At 46.6% G+C, this 21,112-nt stretch overlaps 1 protein-coding gene and 1 long non-coding RNA gene across 4 annotated transcripts in view; one reads left to right on the forward strand and one right to left on the reverse strand.

The window, feature by feature from the left end:
* Positions 1-21,112, reverse strand: part of LOC120943594 (lipopolysaccharide-induced tumor necrosis factor-alpha factor homolog) — a 168,293-nt gene that overhangs the window by 68,054 nt on the left and 79,127 nt on the right. The gene's annotated exons all lie outside the window — the stretch shown is intronic.
* Positions 6,329-10,720, forward strand: LOC120943595. The gene is made up of 3 exons (XR_005750313.1): positions 6,329-6,420; positions 10,418-10,588; positions 10,678-10,720. It is a non-coding gene; the product is annotated as an uncharacterized LOC120943595 (long non-coding RNA).

Below are 21,112 nucleotides of genomic sequence, written 5' to 3' on the forward strand. Positions count from 1 at the left end.
GCTTGGTTGGAATAGGTGCTTGTAAGTTTAGAGAATTTGGACCAAGTTTTGATGGTCGCCACCATGGGGGGTGGGAGTTGGGCAGAACTAACCTTGCCTAATAACGACGCGAACAACCAGGTCTGTAGGTTGTTCCCAGGTATGAGGGATGCTTCTATCTGTCCCCAGATTGATGTCGGGGGGGAGGGTGTAAACCAGTCCTTTGATTGCACTAGGATAGATGCCATATAGTAGTCCTGGAAATCGACGTACCCCAACCCTCCAGCTAGGCGATGTTTAATTAACTGGGAGTGTCTGCATCTAGCTTTTTTGCCCTGCCAAACATATTTGGACAGAATCGTTTGTAGGGACCTGAAGTAGCTAAGTGGTAGAGGGATGGGGATAGTTCTAAAGAGATATAATATTTGGGGCAGGTGGAACATTTTGAATGCCGCTAGTCGGCCCATCCAGGAGAATTCAAAGGACGCCAGCCTGGCAAGGTCAGTCTGCATTTTCGATCTGACCGGTAGGTAGTTAGCAGCGAACATCGATTTGGTAGATTTAGTCAGCTGGATACCCAGGTAGGACAAGCTTTGATCCGCCCAGATATACGGGAAAAGGAGTTTGAGTCGTTGACTGGTGGATGGATCCAAGCCTAGATCTAGAATGTAAGATTTGGTTTCATTGACCTTGTAATACGAAACGTCACCGAACCAGGCTAACGTCCTCTGGATCTTGGGGATGGAGCGGACGGGGTCGGTGACCATAAGGATCACGTCATCCGCGAATAAGCTTATTTTGTGTTCCTGTCCTGCTAGGGGTATACCTGAAATGGAAGAGTTCGATCTTATGCTTTCTGCAAGGGGTTCCATGACTAGATTAAAAATGATAGGCGAAAGTGGGCAACCTTGTCTGGTCCCATTCGAGATTTGTAGGGGTGCGGAGAGTGCATCCGCAGAGTATACCTGCGCGGTGGGGTTGGAGTATAGGGCCATTATAGCATCGCGTATTGTTCCTGTGATACCAAATTTTGACAGGACCGCTGATATGTAGTCCCAGTGGACCCTGTCAAAAGCCTTTTCGGCGTCTAGAGATAGTAGTAGTGCTGGGGTTTTAGTATGTTCTACCTGGTGTATAATATCAATCATCCTCCTTGTGGCGTCAGAGGCTTGACGACCTTTGGTAAACCCTGATTGATTTGGGGAAATAAGGGTTGGGAGTAAGTTAACTAACCTATTGGCTATGAGTTTCGCGAAGATTTTTACGTCAAGATTGAGTAGCGAAATGGGACGAAAGTTTTTTGGGGTGTTGGGTTCCTTACCCGGTTTGGGCAAAGTCACCACTAAAGCCTTAAGCATTTCGGGTGGAAATGACGAGGAGGCGGCCGCTGAGTTGAAGACTTGGCACAGTGTGGGTGCCAGTACTTCTTTAAATTTCTTGTAATATTCCCCAGTGAATCCGTCGGGTCCCGGGGATTTGGCGTTGGGTAGTGCATCTATCGTTGATATGATTTCATTAACTGTGAAGGGGGAATTTAGGTCTGCTAGCTGTTGGGGAGTTAAAGAAGGTAGTGTTAGAGGGTCTAAGAAGGCATGGATCTTCTCAGATGTGGGTTGGGCTGTGTTCGTGTCCATATGTAGATTGTACAGATCTGCATAATATGTGCCAAAGGCGTTCGCTATCTCCTGGGGTTTGAGGAGTTTGTCGTTTGTGTGAGGATTATATATGAAGGGGATTTTTGTTTTAGCTCTATGGCCTTTGACTCTTTGGGCCATTGCTTTGCCTGCCTTATTGCCCGTTGAATATAAGGTAGATTTAAATATTTTATATGCGGTATTCTGTTTGTCAAGCAGGAGGGCTCTCAGTTCGTGACGGAGGGAAAATATTTTAGATTGCAAAAGTGGGGAGGGTGTCAGTTTGTTTAGGGATTCAAATGCGGTTATGTCTTTAGTTATCTTGTCTAGTTGTTGTGTTTTCTTTCTCTTTGCCCTGGCCCCCACTTGGAGAAATGTACCTCGTATGACTGCCTTGTGTGCATTCCATACCACCAGCGGGTCGGACACCGAGCCCTGATTGAGTGAAAAGTATTCTTCTACGTGTTGCTTAATGGAGGTGTAGTAATCTGGTGAGTTAAGGAGATGCGCGTTAAGTCTTCACATATAGGAGTTAGGTTGGCAAGCGTCGTCAGTAATAGTAATGCTAATAGGAGCGTGGTCCGACCAGGTGGTGGCATGTATAGAGGAGTCTAGAATTTTGTGCAGCAGCCGCTTATCGGCTAAAAACAGATCAATGCGCGAGTAGGTGTTGTGACGCGGTGAGAGGAACGTGTAATCCCTCTCAGACGCATGACAACACCTCCATACATCATACAATTCATTGGCATTAATGAAGGTATCTAGAGATGAAGAACAGCGTTTGTTTCCAGCAGTGGAGTCCATGGTTGTGTTCGGAACCATATTAAAGTCGCCACAGAGCAGTAAAAGTCCTTGTTGAATTTTGCGAGCTGCCCGCAAGGTTCTCCTGATAAAGGGCATTTGGCCGTGGTTCGGGGCGTAGACTGAGACTAGGGTGTAGGTGACGTTATTTATAACACATACTAGAATAATGTATCGCCCGTCCGGGTCGGTAACAGATGTCAGCAGCTGGAAGGCTACGGTGTCCCTGACGGCTATCAAAACCCCTCGCTGTTTTTTAGAGAAAGATGACTTAAAAACATGGGGGAATTGTTTATGTTGGCAATTGGGAGATGCTTTCGAGGCAAAGTGCGTCTCCTGGACGCAGAGTACATCACATTTGTAGTCTATTGCGGATTTCCAAAGGGAGGAACGCTTCACCGGGTGATTTAGTCCTTTAGCATTAAGGGAGAGAATGGTGAACCCCATTGTGGAGGGTGATGGTGTGGTGTGGATGTAGTTACTCACAGTTGTAGGCCGTTGGTGCAATGTTCCAGAAGGCAGATAGTGGTAGTGGATGCACTGGAGGCAGTAGAACGAGGAGAGAGTCTGGGATGCAAGCTGCTAGGAAACAAATATGTTAACACAGAGCCTCAATGAGATCACTAAGCAAAGTAAATAGGAAAAACGAACATGCAAAAAGGCCCTATAGCTGTTCAAGGCAGTGTGCTGCGCCAATGAGACGTGGTCTCGTGTGCCCCCGAGGGAGCAAAAAGAGTATTAAAGAATAAAACAAAACAAGAAATAAAAATAAAGAACAAGTACAGGTGTGTCAGCGTAAACCGCTTCTGAAAGCAGCTGACTAGTAACGGGGAAAGTTCAGCAAGCAGGTGTAAAGCGCACATCCAGACCGGACCGGGTCTAACGCTGTATTCCGTAGCAGTGCAGGGTCATCAGATCAGCGGCGGGAGGCCTTCTTCCCCCCCCGAGCAGCCCCAAATGTGAATGGGTTGGGGGGAACATTAGGGTCCGGGCGGTTGGGAGGAGGGTCAGGTAGCATGCCCCAGGAATGCAACAGCTTCAGTCCTCCTTCCAGGGTGGAGATAGTGTGGGGGACTCCATTGTGAGTGACCAGGATTGTTGCTGGGTGGCGCCATTTGTAGACAATTTTGTGGTTATACATGGCTTTGGTTATGGTTTTCAGTTGTCTTCTCATTTGCAGCGTGTATTGTGATAGATCAGCATACAGCTGGATGTCAGAGTATGGAGCTGGGAGCGGAGATACTTCTCTGGCTTTCATAAGGATCTGGTCTTTTGCCTGGTAGAAGTGCACGCGCAGCAGCACATTGCGGGGTATGTCCGCCTCAAGATGGCGCGGTTTGGGGAGCCTATGAATGCGGTCGATCGTAAGTTCGATCGGGGAGAGCTCCGGCAGCATAGTAGCAAAAAGTGTAGTAGCGAAGCCGTGCAGGTCTTTGGGCTGGACAGATTCAGGGACCCCACGCATTTTAAGGTTATTGCGCCTGGACCTGTCTTCTAAATCTGCGAGTTTTGCCTTGATCCATAGGGAGTCCTCCCTCTGATCATTGCAGGCATCTACCAGGTCATTGACAGTCTCTGTGCACTCCTCCATTTTGTGTTCCATGAACTGCATTCTATTGTCCATGTGTTTCATTTCCAATGAGAAACTGTTAATCAGTGAGGATAGATTTGACATAAGTGAGGATTGCAGTGACATGAGCATGTCCTTCATAGTGGTGTCTAGCACCGGTTGGCCTGATGTTGGAAATTGAGCTATGGATGACTGCAGTGAGGAGATAGCAGAGGGATTATGTAGGCCCATACTCACAGTGTCTGAGGCCTGGTCTGAGGGATCCAGCCGGATCTTCGATTTTGCCGGGCTTTGTGTCATCGGGGTGGTAGGTGAGTCATCCTGGGACATGAGAGGGTGGATTCCCGAAATCATGTGTTGTGGATGGGTCCCCAGGGAATCGCTGTATGCGAGTTCTTGTCTGCTCGCCGCTCCGTCGGCGCCATCTTGGCCACGGCGGCGCGGCTGGAAGGAGAAGGCCTCCAGCCGCCTCAAGCCTCTTTCCTGGGCTCTTTTGCGGGACATCGATGCGGCAGAGTAGCGGGGGGATGTTCGGGCAGATGATGGTAGTAGGTGTAGCGATTTTCGCCCTGTATCGTTGCTTAGGTCCGGTCCTTCAAGCGGAGCTCACAGCTCAGGCGTCCATCTCTGTCCGCGCGCAAGCCACGCCCCCACAGTCCAATATATTAACAACAAGTTGTACAGTGCATAATGATGTGAGAAATGGATGAGCAATTGATGGCAGCCTTAAATCCTAAGTTTGGATCATCAAGCGAACTTCCGTAATCCCCCCTTTTGGGTCCCCACCCACCGAATAGTAGTCCCCTCGAGGGGGTGTTGAGCCTTATGGGACCACTGAGGTGTGTTAATCGCTTACCAGCTGATACCGGATGAGCTCCTTGCCGAGCCACGGGAACCTTGTGCAAATGATAATGATAGTAGTGGACGTGAAAGAAAAAATGAAAATGTCCACATAGAGTAGTAGGTCAAGGTACTCTGGGTGTATTTATTGATATAAAACTTCAGCGTTTTCCAGTGAACAGAATTGTTTGATATTTAAAAAATGAAAAAATAAAATAAAAATAAAAATAATAATAAAAAATCACATGCAGGGTCAAGTTTGTTCGCAAGCAAGAAGTGACCGAGATCTAGAAAACGTTTGTAAAAACAATGTGGCAGGCCGCAATCACGTCACACGTCTGACGTCAGAGCTAGTTCCGGGTAAGAGCTACATCGCGGTGGAACGCAAACATACTCCACGCTACAAGCTCCCCATTATAGCTTGGTCTCAGTACTACCCAGGAACTACCTGACGCCCTGCCACATTGTTTTTACAAACGTTTTCTGGATCTCGGTCACTTATTGCTTGCGAGCAAACTTGACCCTGCATGTGATTTTTTATTATTATTTTTATTTTATTTTTTCATTTTTTAAATATCAAATAATTCTGTTCGCTGGAAAACGCTGAAGTTTTATATCAATAAATACACCCAGAGTACCTGGACCTACTACTCTATGTGGACTTTTCCATTTTGTCTTTCACGCCCACTACTATCATCATCATTTGCACAAGGTTCCCGTGGCTCGGCAAGGAGCTCATCCGGTATCAGCTGGTAAAGCGATCAACACACCTCAGTGGTCCCGTAAGGCTCAACACCCAATCGAAGGGACTACTATTCGGTGAGTGGGGACCCAAAAGGGGGGATTAGCGCATCGAGGCCTGCTGGTAATGACTGCGCTCTCAATAAGCATTTTAAATAAATAAATAAATTACGGAAGTTCGCAAACATCCAAACTTAGGATTTAAGGCTGCCATCATTTGCTCATCCATTTCTCACATCATTATGCACTGTACAACTTGTTGTTAATATATTGGACTGTGATTAGTAGTGCTATTGGGGAGCCCAAGGGGATTCTTTGTGACCAGCCAACCAGTCACATCCATTTTTATTTAGTGCACTATATATTGTTCATCTTGTTGCTCACTGCACTTTATTAGATAAGTACGGATCACCATGGTGGTCTACCACCCATGGACTTTGCTTTATATCATTTCATATTATTGCCACGTTTTTGATTAGAAGGAAGGACCTTTCACACCGACTTAGTATTTACTCACTTATATAATTTTTGCTTATGTTTCCATCATCATTTTTTAATATTGTTTATATCATTTATTCACACCCACCTTACACCTCAGTGAAGGTGCAGGAGGAACATCTAGTGGGTTGCATTACCCCGCACACATACCTCCAGGTTACCACTGGTTAAGCACTTTCACACCACTTGTAAAACCCGTCAGTGGGTAACAGCACGGGGCTGTGGTTGATGAGGGGGAGGGAAAGGACGACACCTGGCACTAATTGGCTTAGACCCTATTTAATGTGCCTTATTTTCCTGGGTTTGGTAATGATCCCAGAAGAGCTCCCTCCACACACTGACAGGATGTGAGCCCATGTGAGTACTTGATCCAGCATACTACATATATTCATATTATTTTTGCACACTATACTACACTTTGTAGTTATTTAGCAATATCATTACTGCCTTAAAATGCATACATCTACACTTATTTACAACTACCAGCACTGGGACATACTATCACACTCAGGGCCGGCCTTAGGCCTTTAGGCGCCCTGTGCGAGAAAGATTTACAGCGCCCCCTAGTGACCACGCCCCTTAGTAACCACACCCCTCCATAACCACGCCCCTCCATAACCACGCCCTTTCAGTGTCCACACCTTTCTCCATTTAAAGCCTTCCATTCCCAAAAAACAGATTACAAGCTATGATAAAAATACAACTTTTTTTCACATAATAACGCCACCTATACTGTATATCACACGCTATAATAACACTGCCTATACTATAAATCACACGCTATAATAACGCCACATATAAAATAAATCACATGGTATAATAACACTACCTGTAAATTTACTATCAAATATCAAACATAATTACAATAAAGTATTTTTTAACTTTTGTATTTACTGTTCCTTTAAGAAACACCCTATTTAAATAGGAAAATACAAAAACAGACAATAAGCAGTACACTGCATTTATAAAAAAAGAATTTACTTACAGAAAAAAGTTTTTACATCTGCCACCTGCTTCTGTGGATTCTTGCGCTCCTTTGTCTTCTCAGTGCGCATGGCACATGAGCTCCTCATTCCTGCTCCTCATAGCAAGGCAAGGACAGCCGCCCACGCCTGTGGCCTGCCAGTACTTTGTCCGGTTTTAAAGATGGCCGCCGCACTGTTGCCGAGCGGCGGCAATCTTAATGAGTAACCCACAGACTGCCAGTGACAGTGATCTCCGACTCCTAACAAGGCAGGGACAGCCGCCCACGCTTTCATTCCTGCAGAATCCGCCTGTGGCCTGGCTGTACCTAGAGCATTTGGCACCCGGGACGGATCCTATATCTGCCCCCCCCCACGGTAAAATTTAAAATCCCACTGTGCCCCCTGCATCCTTCAATATCTCTGTCACTACTGTGTACCCCCTCTCCACAACTGCACCTCTGGACCCCTTTACATTATACAACACCCTGCATCACTTTACACCACACAATACAGACCCCCCACAATGCAGAACCCCCCCCACACAATACAGACCCCCCCACAATGCAGAACCCCCCCCCCCCACACACACACAATACAGACCCCCCCACAATGCAGAACCCCCCACACACACAATACAGACCCCCCCACAATGCAGAACCACCCCCACACACAATACAGACCCCCCCCCCACACAATACAGACCCCCCCACAATGCAGAACCCCCCCCACACAATACAGACCCCCCCACAATGCAGAACCCCCCCACACAATACAGACCCCCCCACAATGCAGAACCCCCCCCACACACACAATACAGACCCCCCCACAATGCAGAACCCCCCCACACACAATACAGACCCCCCCACAATGCAGAACCACACACAATACAGACCCCCCCACAATGCAGAACCCCCCCCCCCACACACACACAATACAGACCCCCCACAATGCAGAACCACACGCAATACAGACCCCCCCACAATGCAGAACCCCCCCACACAATACAGACCCCCACAATGCAGAACCCCCCCACACAATACAGACCCCCCCACAATGCAGAACCCCCCCCCCCACACACACAATACAGACCCCCCACAATGCAGAACCCCCCACACACACAATACAGACCCCCCCCCACACAATACAGACCCCCCACAATGCAGAACCCCCCCCACACAATACAGACCCCCCACAATGCAGAACCCCCCCATACAATACAGACCCCCCCACAATGCAGAACCCCCCCCCCCCCACACACACAATACAGACCCCCCCACAATGCAGAACCCCCCCACACACAATACAGACCCCCCCCACACAATACAGACCCCCCCACAATGCAGAACCCCCCCCACACAATACAGACCCCCCCCACAATGCAGAACCCCCCCCACACACACAATACAGACCCCCCCACAATGCAGAACCCCCCCCCCCCACACACACAATACAGACCCCCCACAATGCAGAACCCCCCCCCCACACACAATACAGACCCCCCCCACACACACAATACAGACCCCCCCACAAGGCAGAACCACACACAATACAGACCCCCCCACAATGCAGAACCCCCCCACACACACAATACAGACCCCCCACAATGCAGAACCCCCCCCCACACACACACAATACAGAACCCCCCCCCCACACACACACACAATACAGACCCCCCACAATGCAGAACCCCCCCCACAATACAGACCCCCCCACAATGCAGAACCCCCCCCCCCCCACACACACACAATACAGACCCCCCCACAATGCAGAACCCCCCACACACACAATACAGACCCCCCCACACACAATACAGACCCCCCACAATGCAGAACCCCCCCCACACAATACAGACCCCCCACAATGCAGAACCCCCCCATACAATACAGACCCCCCCACAATGCAGAACCCCCCCCCCCCACACACACAATACAGACCCCCCCACAATGCAGAACCCCCCCCACACACAATACAGACCCCCCCCCACACAATACAGACCCCCCCACAATGCAGAACCCCCCCCACACAATACAGACCCCCCCCACAATGCAGAACCCCCCCCCACACACACAATACAGACCCCCCCACAATGCAGAACCCCCCCCCCCACACACACACAATACAGACCCCCCACAATGCAGAACCCCCCCCCCACACACAATACAGACCCCCCCCACACACACAATACAGACCCCCCCACAAGGCAGAACCACACACAATACAGACCCCCCCACAATGCAGAACCCCCCCACACACACAATACAGACCCCCCACAATGCAGAACCCCCCCCCACACACACACAATACAGAACCCCCCCCCCCACACACACACACAATACAGACCCCCCACAATGCAGAACCCCCCCCACAATACAGACCCCCCCACACACAATACAGACCCCCCCACACACAATACAGACCCCCCCCACAATCGCACACAATACAGATCATTTGAGCCACGTGCTACACACACACAGCACAGGAAAAGGGGGAGGCGGCTGCACTCAGTGCACTGTGCTGGGCTGCCTGTGACTGAGACAGACAGTCACAGGCAGCTGAGACTCATCAGACCCGCGGCGCTGCAAAGGGGGGGATTATTGCTGACGGCTCGCTCGGGTGCGACTTGCACCCTCCATGCCTGCTGTGTGTCTGCCGCTGCCTCCCGGCTGTCACCAAGCATGCCACCCGGCGCCCGCTAACGGCGCTAAGTCTTATTCAGTCACGCAGGGGGGGGGGGCGCCGCGCTGCGCCGCCGAATCTGACTGTGACCATCGGAATCTGTGCAGGTCGCCAGGCGCCCATGTTGCTATGGCGCCCTGAGCGACCGCACAATCCGCACACCGCAAAGGCCGGCCCTGATCACACTGACCTTCACCATTCACACATACTTTCTTTTACTTCCTACATTTTTTACTTTCTGCTCATGTCACCTGATTCGCTAGATTTTTCTTGTTTTTTCAATTTTCACTACACATATTGCCGCTTTTTTTATTTAAATTTTTTTATCTTTTTTTTTTTTTTTTTCTTTGCACATCATTGCACACACTAGTATTTCCAAACCCATACACAGTGCATTAACATGCACTCTGTACCTATACACCCTACACACACACATACACATTACTTTTGCACCACACATTTTTCTGTCATTTTTTCAATCACTTCATCCACCAGCAGCATGTTCACTCTGCATTCACTTGTATATTATACCTACCATGTCAATGGTTCTGGTATATTTAATAATAATAACATGATATTCTGATTTGAGTATCAACAATACCTTCATATTCTTTTATACATATTTATGCCAAGATCTTGTTAGTACACAATGACTTTATACTCTTATTACAAATACATATTGAATCATTATGGGTGTCGTCTGTTTTTCCTAGCCCCCCTCCCCCCCTTCTCGCAGGTTCACACCCGAGACTCCCTGCAAGCCTGTGTTTGGTTGACTCCCGCCTGGAGTGATGGGGGACGTTCATCATGGGGATATTGGGATCCTTTGTCTGCACCACGGCCATCATCTCTGGTTACATGTCACCTTCTATATGCTTCGAGCGGTAAATATATCCTCACTATCTGTACTATGGGTGCCAGCATTTTACTTGAATGTTAGTATCCCAACATACTTTTTTTGACATCTTTCCAGAATACAAATCCCCCTGAAGAAGACCAAATTGTGGTCGAAACGCGTCGGGGTATTCTTATGGAAGCTACTTTATCAATGGCACTATATATTATTCCATTGTATCATTTAACATTTAATTGTTGTTGAGATAGGTCTCCAACTGTCTGTAACCTGAATGTATTTTATATTACAACTATCTGCATCTTCATTACTCGTGATACAGAAACCTAGTAAAGAATTTTTTTATATATTTCCATGTCTTTGAATTTAATATACCTTACACAATATGTCGCTTAAAAGCCCCCGGGGGGAATTTCTCCATTTTTGTCTCTACAAAATTTTGGGGTGTGCGGCCCTTGGACTCTCAATATATGCGTTTTTCCTTGTCTCAGTCAGTGGGTAATTTTTCACAAATTTCATTAACTAGGGGACCTCATAAATCCTATTGGAGGCTCTTTTCCATGAGTCCACCATATTAAGGTGCCCGACACTTCAAAATTTGATTGGTACACTGAAGACAAGGACACATATACCACCACACTTTAGCAGCGCCACCACCCTAAATTCTATTTTACATTTCTACTTTCACTCTCCCTCTGGGGGATCAAATAGGGGGCAGCAGCTCATCCACCCAATCCTTAGCGCAGAATTTCAGCCCTTCTTACATATGCCAGACTGTATAGAGAAGGACAAAGCAGGTTTTGTCCCTGGAAGGGAAACAAGAGACAATATATTAAGAACAATCTTATTAATACACAAAGTAAAAAAGAGGAGGAAACCTATCAGTAGATGCCGAAAAGGCCTTTGATAGAGTTGATTGGGAATATATGATGCAGATATTACACAAATTTGGCCTGGGAACACGAATATTGAGGTGGATAGAGGCTCTTTACTCTCACCCTACTGCCCAAATACAGGTTAATGGAACACTATCGGAGGCATTTAAGCTCTACAATGGGACACGGCAGGGAAGTCCACTTTCTCCCCTACTGTTTGTGATATCTTTAGAACCCCTCTTAGCTTCTATAAGAATGAATCAAGAAATAGGGGGAATTGAAGTTGCCGGGCAAGAACATAAGATATCTGCATATGCAGATGATATTATGTTATTTATATCAAACCCTAGGCAATCACTCCCCAAGATCATGGAAGAAATGGAGGAATACGGAGGGGTCTCGAATTTTCAATATGGGAAAAACAGAGATACTAAATATTAATACCCCTTTAAAGGAGAAAAGATAACTCAGAGCCCTCTTTCCCTCTGTATGGAGAGAGAGGGGACTGAAGTACTTAGGAGTAGTCCTTTCATCGACACTTACAGATCTATATCAGGACAACTATATACCTCTTTTGAATAAAATTAAACAGGATCTGAAAAGATATCAAATACATAGACTGTCATGGCTAGGAAAGATAAATGTTATTAAAATGATGACCCTCCCAAAAGCCTTGTATATCTTCCAGAGCCTCCCAATCTGTATTCCAGGGGCGTATTTTAGAACCATAAGAACTTTAAAGCGGGGGTTCACCCAAAAATAAACATTCTGACATTAGCTATATGCCTCCAGCATACTGCTAACATCTGCAGTATGCTGTTTCTTTTTTTTTGTACTTATCGTTATACGAGCCCTTGTTATCCGGCTCCGAGCGGGGGATTACTTCCAGGTATAGGCGTTCCTAAGCAAAGAGGAGTTGATTGACAGGCCCATTATCCGCAGGATTTCCCGCTCGGAGCCGGTAAACAAGGGCTCATATAAGGATAATTACAAAAAAAAAAAACGGCATACTGCAGATGTTAGCAGTATGCTGGAGCTAATGTGAAAAAGTGGATTTTTGGGTGAACCTCCGCTTTAATAGAGAAGGAATGGGAAAGGAAGCCGCGTCTCGTATAAAGTATTGAGTAGATCCAGAGATAATGGAGGGGTGTTTCTTCCTGATTTCCAGAAATATCACGAAGCGGTAGTTATAAAGAGTTATAGACTGGGACCATAGTGCAACACATAAGAAATGGATATCATTAGAAGACAGTTTGAGTAAAACTAATCTAGGTCAGACTATCTGGATACCAAAAAAATACAGAGATCTTCCAGGGGCTCTAGCACCAATTACATTAGAAACATTGAGGATATGGGATCAAAAGTACGACAGGACAATATAATAGCCCATTGATGTCCCTGACTGGGAATACCTATTTCCCCCCAGGGAAAGATAATAAAATGTACCTAAAATGGACTAATACGGACAGATTGAGACTAAAAGATGTTCTAAAAAAGAACACGTTATGCTCATTAGGAGAAATTAGAAAAATACGGAGTAACACCATGGGACAGGTGGAGATACGGGCAGCTTCAACATTTTGTTGAGTCCCTTCCAAAACCCCTTCATTCAGCTGAAGGGCTAAACTCATGAGAAAGGTTAGTAGACCAGGGGGGAGTAAATGGAAAAGGGACTATATCCAAGATATGTGGACAAAAGAGTGCAGCGCTCTGATACAATCAAAATAAATGTTACAATGAAGTCAGGAAAATTATTGTTGCATAAACAAAATAAATGAAAATGCACATGGAAAGGAAAAAAATCACCCTGGAAAGAAACTGCTGTGCGGTCCAAACCTCTCTATGGACGCCGTTATGCGTTCCACAGGGGCTAACAGGTGCACATGACTACACTGTAGTGTGAGTGTCAGAGGAGGTGGGGGCGGTCTGGAAAGAAACTGCTGTGCGGTCCAAACCTCTCTATGGACGCCGTTATGCGCTCCACAGGGGCTAACTGCAGAATAAGGATCTGCTACAGTGAAAAAAACAGCTTAATAGACCATAACAGATAATAAGGCTGTATAGATAACGCCCACTAAGACCCCATTCATTCTGGTAAGCCTGCATCTATACCGGTGGTGGGATTTCTTTCTCTATTTGGAATTCTAACTCCATTCACATTTGCTTCTTCACTGAAAGTTATCGTATTAAACCACTCAATTCCGGTTTGAGTTGGTTGTTCTTTGGACTTTATAATATTCACTTATCACTTGGCACCATTTGGACTTTATATGTATATTGTTTGACATATTTTTTTCCTTTCCATGTGCATTTTCATTTATTTTGTTTATGCAACAATAATTTTCCTGACTTCATTGTAACATTTATTTTGATTGTATCAGAGTACTGCGTCGCTTTAACTGACTTTTGTCCACATTGTTTGTTTGCTTCTCACTTTTCAGTTGCCGTGTCCAGCAGCTTGATACTTATATGCTTTAGCAGCGCAGTAATTCATACCACACTATATATCCAAGATATATAGGCTGCTGATAACCTCCATGGATGATGGGTTAACAAATCCCCTGCAAAGATGGGAGATAGAACTGAATCAAGAAGTGCCAGAGATGGTGAGGAAGAAGGCCATGAATTATGTGTATTCTACCTCAAGGGACACAAGGATAAAAGAAAATGAATTATAAATTATTAACTAAGTGGTACTATGTCCCTAGTAAATTGCATAAAATTAACCATGACACCTCACCTATGTGTTGGAGAGAATGTGGGGAGGTAGGGACCCATGCCCACATCTGGTGGCAATGCAGGGTGATACAAAAGTTCTGGGTGAAAATACTGGACCTAATTAAGCAGATAGAAGGGAAGGAGATAGAATTAGACACATGAAAATGTTTGTTTCATGCAGTGGGAGGATCTAGGAAGAAGTATAGAATGTCACTCACCCCATTCTTGTTAAACACAGCAAAAGCACTAATACCAAAACACTGGAAAGGGAAGGAGGCGCCAAGGATAATAGAATGGTTCAAGGAGATAGATAGAACGAGGGTAATGGAGGAGTTAATAAGCTTCCAAGAGGATGCAGAAATAAGATTTCAGAGCACATGGCAATCCCTGGTTTACTTAGAAATTATGGGGAATGAGGAGAGTATATAGATGCCCTGTGGGGTTTTCTTGTATGATACTCCTGTCTTGGTGGGCGCAGGAACGGGCCCTGCTGTGAAATATTAGATCAAGAATTGTAATTACATGCCCCTGTTGAACAGGGGCAGAAATATTGGGCCTTAGGCACTGATGCCACAACACTGCAACCCCTCACAGATACTCTAGTTGGAGCACAGGAATGAGCCCTGCTGCAAAATATTTCAGCAAAAATTGTAATTACACACTTCTGTTAAACAGGAGCAGAAAAATTGGACCTTAGGCACTGGTGCTGGTGTCACAACACTGCAACCCCTCACAGATACTCTGGTTGAAGCACAGGAATGAGCCCCGCTGCAAAGTATTACAGCAAAAATTGTAATTACACGCCCCTGTTAAACAGGGGCAGAAAAATTTGGCCTTAGCCACTGGTGGCGGTGTCCAGAACCAAAAATGTTCTTACAAGATTTCAATATGAACATTGAGGAGGAAAGGGATAGTCACTCAGCATAACAGGAAAGGCACTCGGCATCAGCATAGGCAATCTTGAAGGGATCTCACATTCATAAAAAAATGATTTGGTTACATCAGCATCAGGTGCTTGGTAGCTGGTGATCCAAGACTGATTCATTTTTATGAGGGTCAGCCAATCGAACGATCGACCCTGTGATCAGTTGCAAAGCCTCCAGCAGCACTGAATGTGTGTTCCGAAAGAACGCTGGATGCAGGACAGGCCAGTAGCTCAATTGCATACTGTGCAAGCTCTGGCCAGAGATCCATCCTCAACCCAGTAACCCAGAGGATTTTTGGTGGAAAAGGTGTCCAAGTCTGATCTTGCCCCTAGGTATTCCTGCACCATGCAATTCAAATGCTGGCGATGTTGCTGGAACCAATCATACCTTGGGGCTGCGGACTAAAACATTGTCTGAACACATCGGTTAGACGGACACCTTCTCCACTGCTCCTTCTGTGACTGATTGAAGCCTCAACAACACGTTGTCCAGGATCAGGAATTTGTAACCTCCCAGGCTCTGGGAACGCGTTGCACAAACCTTTCTGCAAGGCCTCCCAAAGATGTTTCATCCTCTGCTCCCTCTGCGACAACTGGATAAGGTCTGCAACCTTAACCTTTTAACGTGGATCAAGGAGGGTTGCCAGCCGGTAATGATCCCTCTCCTTGATACCACAAATCTGAGGATCCTTTCGCAGGCTTTGCAGGATCAGGGAGTCCATGCAGCGTAGGTTTGCTGAGGCATTCGGTCCAGAGTCCTCTGGGTCACTAAGGACTACATGATCCGTAGCCACCTACTCCCAGCCACGTACAAGTCCATGGGTTTCTGGGGACTGTAAATGATCCCTTGAAGACTGCTGCTGATGCTGAGTGCTAGGCTCCACCTCCATGCTGACACAATCCTACTCCTCCTCCTCGTCCTTTTCCTGTGTGATTGGCGGGCCCACAGGAACACTGTCTGGATAAAGGGGGCCCTCAGATGTAAGGTAGTCCTCCTCTTTCTCCCTCTGTCCTGCCTCAAGTGCCCTGTCCATTATTCCATGCAGTGAGTGCTCCAACAGGTGGACAAGAGGGACAGTGTCACTGATGCATGCACTGTCACTGCTCACTATCCTTGTGGCCTCCTCAAATGGTGACAGGACAGTGCATGCATCCCTCATCATGACAACTGGCGTGGCGAAAACAAAAACAAGCTCCCCTGACCCTGTCCTGGTGCCATAGTCACACAGGTACTCATTGATGGCACTCTGCTGCGTGTGCAGCCACTGCAGCATGGCCAACATTTAGTTCCATCTGGTGGGCATGTCACAGATTAGGCGGTTCTTGGGCAGGTTAAATTCCTTTTGGAGGTCAGCCAGCCGAGCACTGGCATTATATGACCGGCGGAAATGCCTCAGGAGATCCTGTAAGCCCAGGTACCTGCCCAAGAACCACTGCACCACCAAGTTAAGGACATGAGCCAAACAGGGCACATGGGTCAGGTGTCCCTGTTGGAGGGCGCAGAGGAGGTTGGTGCCATTGTCGCAAACCCCCATTCCTGGCTAAAGCTGGCGTGGCGTCAACCACATCTGAACCTGCCCCTGCAGAGCTCACAGAATCTCTGCCCCAGTGTGGCTCCTGTCTCCCAAGCCTACCAGCTCAAGCACTGCATGGCATCTCTTTGCCTGCATGCTTGAGTAGCCCCTTGAACGCCTATGGAGCACTGCTGGTTCTGAGGACAAATCAGCAGAGGAAGAGGACATAGAGGAAGAAGAAGAGGAGGGGGTGTGGCAGAATAACCACTAGTAGCATTTTGGAGGCGTGGTGGCGGAACAACCTCCAACAATACTGCACCCTGTCCTGCATCCTTCCCATCTGCCAGCAGAGTCACCCAGTGCCCGGTGAAAGATAGGTAACATCCCTGTCCATGCCTGCTGGACCATGAGACAGTGGTAATTTGCACCTTACTCCTTTCCAGCGAGGCCAAGACATTACCTTCCACATGCCGGTAGAGAGCCGGAATCGCCTTCTGTGAAAAAAAGTGGCGTTTGGGAACCTGCCACTGAGGTACTGCACATTCCACAAATTAACGGAAGGGGGCAGAGTCTACCAACTGAAAAAGCAGCAGTTGATGTGCTAGCAATTTAGCCAAGCTAGCATTCAACCGCTGGGCATGTGGATGGCTGGGAGTGAATTTCTTTTGCTGGTGTAGCAACTGGGGCAGGGAAATTTGCCTTCTACAATCGAACGTTGGCGTATCGATAGCAGATTGCCCTCAAGTACTTGTCAGTGGCACACCTAATTCTACAATTTCATTCCTCTCAGTGCAGGTTCCTGAGAGGACTGAAGGTATAGTGGGGTTGGAGATCCCAGCTGATGAGGAGCAAGGAGAGGTCCGCCTTTTTCTTTGGTGTGGGTCTTTTGAGTACGCTTGCCAATGGACTGCATGGAACTTCGACACATGTCTGGTCAAGCATATGGTACCCAAGCGGCTGGTATTTTGGCCACGCTTGATACGCTTCAGAAATATGTTGCAAATAGCAACAGTGCGATCTGCTGCACACGTATCATAAAAAGTCCCACACCAAAAATTAGTCAGTAGCGACCTGCACATGCGGAGCTCTGCGGCGTGATGCAGTCGGTTGGCTGCCCTTAAGCTGGCCCCTGGAGGGAATCCTGCCTCATTGGGGATGTGCCTCCTCCTCCTCCTCTCTCCTATCAGGCACCCACGTAGAGTCAGTGACCTCATCATCCCCTCCCTTCTCGTCACTGGAGCAAACCTGGCAGTATGCTGCAGCTGGGGGAACATGACTGCCAGTTTGTTGTCCTTCTTGGCTCACGTTACTGCCTTCCTCAAGCTGGGTACCATCATCAGAGCCTTCAAAACGCTGCGCATCCTCCTGCTGCATGTACCTGACACTGTGGTCGAACAGTTAGGGGGACTCCTCCGTGCATGATGGTGGGGCTAGGGAAGGAGTAACTGATGATGACCTCAAGCCGATGGAATAGGCCGCTTTGTCACCTGCATTGGTAGCCAAGGTAGCCTGGGTGACAGAGGATGAGGAGGGTGAGGACGGCTTGGTCATCCACTCTACCAACTCTTCTGCATGTTGTGGCTCAACACGGCCAGCTGCCGGAAAAAATGACAAATGTGCCCCGCGGCCACATGATGATGAGGATGCCCATGACCAGCACTGTTGCCCCTAGACACAGAGCCTGCTTGCCCTCTTTTATTGGCCTGTGAGTGTCTGCCTCTCCTTGTTGGCCCACCAGACATACTGTATTTGATGTATTGGAATAGGTACACAAGGAATGGCCTGCAGTGAGATGTAGCTGCACAAAGCTGGGATGTATATATATATATACTGAAGCTAACTGAATCAACTGCCTGCCTGTAGTATATTAGGAAGAGAACAACAGGAATTGTCTGCAGTGAGGTATAGCTGCACACTGTGCCCAGTATACAGTACACTGACTTAATATACTGCAGCTACCTGAATCAACTGCCTGCCTATAGTATTATTAGGAAGAGAATAACAGAAATTGTCTGCAGTGAGGTTTAGCTGCACACTGTGCCCAGGACACAGTACACTGACTGAATATACTGCAGCTACCTGAATCAACTACCTGCCTGTAGAATTTTTAGGAAAAGAAAAACAGGAACGCTCTGCAGTGAGTTTTAGCTGCTTACTGTGCCCAGTATACAGTACACTGACTTAATATACTGCAGCTACCTGAATCAACTACCTGCATGCAGTATAATTAGGACAAGAACAACAGGAATTCTTGGCAGTGAGGTTTAGCTGCACACTGTGCCCAGGATACAGTAACCTGACTGAATATACTACAGCTACCTGAATCAACTGCCTGCCTGTAGTATTATTAGGAAGAGAACAACATGAATTTTCTGCAGTGAGGTTTAGCTGCACACTGTGCTCAGGATACAGTACACTGACTGAATATACTGCAGCTACCTGAATCAACTGCCTGCCTGTAGTATTATTAGGAAGAGAATAACAGGAATTGTCTGAAGTGAGGTTTAGCTTCACACTGTACCTAGGATACAGTACACTGACTTAATATACTGCAGCTACCTGAATCAACTACCTGCCTGTAGTATTATTAGGAAAAGAAAAACAGGAACGCTCTGCAGTGAGTTTTAGCTGCTTACTGTGCCCAGTATACAGTACACTGACTTAATATACTGCAACTACCTGCCTGCAGTATTATTAGGACAAGAACAACAGGAATTGTCTGCAGTGAGGTTTAGCTGCACACTGTGCCCAGGATACAGTACCCTGACTGAATATACTACAGCTACCTGAATCAACTGCCTGCCTGTAGTATTATTAGGAAGAGAACAACATGAATTTTCTGCAGTGAGGTTTAGCTGCACACTGTGCTCAGGATACAGTACACTGACTGAATATACTGCAGCTACCTGAATCAACTGCCTGCCTGTAGTATTATTAGGAAGAGAATAACAGGAATTGTCTGAAGTGAGGTTTAGCTGCACACTGTGCTCAGGATACAGTACACTGACTGAATATACTGCAGCTACCTGAATCAACTGCCTTCCTGTAGTATTAGGAAGAGAATAACAGGAATTGTCTGAAGTGAGGTTTAGCTTCACACTGTGCCTAGGATACAGTACACTGACTGAATATACTGCAGCTACCTGAATCAATTGCATGCCTGTAGTATTATTAGTAAGAGGATAACAGGAATTGTCTGCAGTGAGATTTAGCTGCACACTGTGCACACTGTGTCCAGGATACAGTACACAGACTGAATATACTGCAGCTACCTGAATCAACTGTCTGTCTGCCTGTAGTATTATTAGTAAGAGAATAACAGGAATTGTCTGCAGTGAGTTTTAGCTGCACACTGTGCCCAGTATACAGTACACTGACTTAAAATTCTGCAGATACCTGAAACAACTGCCTGCCTTTAGTATTAGTATAACGAAGAACAACCAAATATAAAGAAATATATGTTTATTTCTTTTTTTCTCGGATCATTTTATTTATCATGTTTTACTTTTCATTTTTTGTTTAGGGTCATTGAGCCAGCACTGTCTCCGCACGGACATATCATTCCATATAGATCACACAATATTAATACATTGCATACATTTGGGCTCTGGTATGTGCGTTTGTACATTGGCAGTCTCAATGAGTAAAAATAAGTGTAATTAAGTCTTTTTTTTTCTGTTTTTCTTTTCTTTTTCAATTATAGTTTTCACATTCTCCATAATGGAACAGAAAAGACTAGCCACATTGGATATTATATACATATGTCGGGATATTTATATCATATAGCCAGATCATTGAGCATCTTGACTTGTATCCATACGACTATGAGGCTATTACACTAAACACAATATGTTGTTTCTCTATGCACTTTTATCCATATGTGCAGCAATATGCATTATGCTATAAACATTGAGATAATGAATATATATTTATTTTTATGTATTTTCTTTCAACTGATGGGATTGATGTGTATATACTATTGATATATATGTGTATATATTATTGATATTTGGCTAATATCGTTTGGTGGATATTTGGCTCCCGGTGGGTGCGCTATGCGAGGTAAGCCTGCGCTTAGTACGCCCACCCCCCTCCCACAAAAACCACCACACTTACACGCACTCGAAATTGGGTTAACATGCACGCACTTTGACCACGCGGTCTCTAAAAAGAGAGGCGAAGGACTAACAGGGCTGGTTGAGCGGGCAAATCCTCTCACTCCCTTATAGGGAGTCCCTCTGTCCTGTTGGGCTTCAAAGCGGAGCAGGTAGGGTGGGCTGTGTGAAAGGACCCCCTCACACACCTGCCATTGCCACCCGGGGCATGGAGAAAGGTGGCAGATTGCCTCTGGGGGAGGCCTGCCTACTCCCAACTCCTGCAGTCCGGCTCCTCTCTCGAGTACACGCACAAAATACACTTAAAAAAAAAAACAGACACTTTGAAATTTTGATTGGAGAACTTTACTTCCATCGGAGAACTGCCAGCTCCTACTGACACACTAAAACATTGCACTAATCTATACA

The sequence above is a fragment of the Rana temporaria genome, chromosome 6, assembly GCF_905171775.1.
Source record: "Rana temporaria chromosome 6, aRanTem1.1, whole genome shotgun sequence".
Lineage (NCBI taxonomy): Eukaryota > Metazoa > Chordata > Amphibia > Anura > Ranidae > Rana > Rana temporaria.